General features: G+C 42.2%; 1 long non-coding RNA gene across 1 annotated transcript; it reads left to right on the top strand.

Annotated features, from left to right (window-relative positions):
- Positions 1 to 411: 411 nt before the first annotated feature.
- Positions 412 to 2640, top strand: LOC121965418. The gene is made up of 3 exons (XR_006107486.1): positions 412 to 564; positions 1292 to 1377; positions 2423 to 2640. It is a non-coding gene; the product is annotated as an uncharacterized LOC121965418 (long non-coding RNA).
- Positions 2641 to 2733: the final 93 nt, after the last annotated feature.

Raw genomic sequence — 2733 nt, 5'->3', positions numbered from 1 at the left:
TTAAAATATATCAATTTCAAAGTTGAATATACCCTAAGCAAAAAAAAAACCCCACACAAAACAACACAAAAAACAACAACCCATAACTCCCTCCCTCGTGCCTTGCATTTTGCAGCACCGCTCCCTCTCTCAGAAATAACGAACAGTCCCTTAGCTCTAAGAATCTCTAAGCAAACAAAACTGTGCAATGCTGTCTTTAAATTTGTTTAACATAAATCATTCGCAACCCTGTAAGGATGTTCCCACTACATTTAATCATTTATAAGTGCGATATTAGATGACAAAAATATATATATTTAGGTACATTATAATAAACTTTTGAAAAAGAACTAAGCCCATACGTCACTTCCGGGTTTAGTCGGGCAGTAGTAAAAAAAAAAAAAAAAAAAAAAAAAAAAAAAAAATCTGGTTGCCATGAATTTCAGCTAGCTAGCCACCGATAACTGACAGTCCGCTTGAGTAAAACCATCCATGTCAAGACACAAGAAGGATTTTGTAAGTGTTGTGCCGCTTGTGTGTACATATAGAGGCACACCAGCCTGCCTGCCAGTCTGCTGTGAATCGGTAAGTAGCTAGCTTTGAGGCTAGCGTGGTAGCGAGCTAGCCGCCGCCGCTAGCTGGTAGCCCCGCTAACGATAAGTGATTATATTTTGACTGTTAGCTGGCATTAACCCGTGCAGTGGGTAATGTCTAATAACGTCAGTAATGTGTCGCTTGTCTGCCCCAGCTGCATGTGTGCTTTGTCAACACACCGCTCCCGTTATGTGCCCACATCACTGGCTAGCGATAGAGGTTAATATCGTTGTTAACCATGTAGCTACCATTAGCATATCAGTCGCTCTCTGTGTCCGTGCTGAGGGGGTGTTTTAATTAATCACCAATGTCCACGATCACATCAGGGAATCTGAATCACTTTAATGCCACAGTGGGGTATAAGCAGCCTCAGTTTATAGTTAAATGCACATAACTTCTGCCCTAATAAACGCCAGTGGGTTACAGGAGCTGTGACATGATGACAATAACAACTGACGCCTTAACCTCTACAATGAATCCCGGATGTCTTTTTTTTTTATCTTTAAATCGAAGTCAAATCTTCCTCACAGCTGTGCCCAGTGTCTGTGCAATTTCATTTGATTTCAAATGCTGTATTTGACAAGAGGTTTAAAATGTGTGATGTGTCACTTCTTTAAAAGCTTAAGTTGTGATACCTTTGTGACTATATATTACTGTGTCAAGTGTGTTGTTGCATTATGTCGAGCCATTTTAATGTGTTTTCACTTCTTTTGTCAAGACCCTGCTGGCTCAGTGACTAGACCAGAGGACCTTGGCACCATCGTGTGCCAGTTCATTTCAAGACCCAGGGATTTCTGAATCCAGGTACACTGAGAACAGGACCTCTGTGCAGGGTTTCCCCCATCACTTTTCCTAACTTGGAAAATTAAGGATGTGATAGATCAAAGAATCACTTGCTGAGCAGATTACACATCTCAAAACAATGTTATTACTTGATGTGACATTAGTGAAATATTTGGCCTTTTTAGTGTGATTTAGTGCCATTTCTCAATTTCTTTAGAGCACAATAAGCCTGTTATTATGATATGATAAGATATACTTTACCATCCCTGTCGGAAAATGTCTTTTACTTAAATGCTGTGCCCATAAATGCCTTCACAGTCACAATAATACAAACCACATAAGTACAAAACAGTATTACCTGTACTGAATCACACCAATAAAATGCACATAATGCAAATTACACATGCAAAATGTTACACCTACACTGCACGTAACACATATTGCATACACCCCGTTGTTAAAACATAATGGAACTATTTCACAATCCCTGCAGCCTAAATCAGCAATGTTTAATTGAGTTTGATGGAGCTAGGAACATATTAGTTTTTAAAACAGTGAGATTACAGTGGGGAACTCTGTATTTGCTGCCAAGGGGCAAGGGCTGGTATTCTGCATGGAGGATATTATATTTCATTCTTCGGATGACAGTGGAGTTTTCAGGCAATGCGCTGCGTCTCCACAATAAAACCCAGATACTCCTTTTCCAGCAACAAGGAACATATGCCGTTACTGTTCCTGCACCTAATTTTTGAACTTACAGATAATCAGTGTAACTGCAATTTTGCCTCTACGGTTTATTTACGTTGTGCATTGTGCAACACCTTCTGTTGATGACATATTCTCAATTACAATAGTTTCCCTCAAAACTGGCAAACACGCAGGCTAGTTTGCTAGATATCAACAAGGTTCAAAGTGTCCTGATCAGAACAAGTTAAAGAACCAGAACTAATTTGGTGGGAAACCTGTACGAGGGGAAACCCTGCTGAAATGCTTTGCTTCTTGTGTGCTGTTCTGATATTTTTTCTGTCACCTAATTATTCTGTTTTCATATTCATGTTTCCACCAGAAGATGAACGGTCTGTCCATACGAGAGCTATGCTGTCTGTTCTGCTGCCCCCCTTGTCCCAGCCGCATTGCAGCCAAACTGGCTTTCCTCCCTCCAGAGCCCACCTACGCCCTTCTCCCTGACCCAGATCCAGGTTCTGGAGCTGGAACTGCTTCTGGGTCCAGTTCCGGTGCTGCTCAGCCTTCTCTCGGAGCCCCTGGGCTGCGTTCCCGACTGGGCACTGGTAGTGGAGGTGACAGGGGAGGTGGAGGTGGTGCTGGTGGTGGTGGTGGTGGAGGAGGAGGAGGAGGAGGAGGTGGTGGAGGTGGAGG

Source organism: Plectropomus leopardus, unplaced genomic scaffold (genome assembly GCF_008729295.1).
Source record: "Plectropomus leopardus isolate mb unplaced genomic scaffold, YSFRI_Pleo_2.0 unplaced_scaffold19916, whole genome shotgun sequence".
Classification (NCBI taxonomy): domain Eukaryota; kingdom Metazoa; phylum Chordata; class Actinopteri; order Perciformes; family Serranidae; genus Plectropomus; species Plectropomus leopardus.
This window is presented reverse-complemented; position numbering and strand designations above follow the sequence as displayed.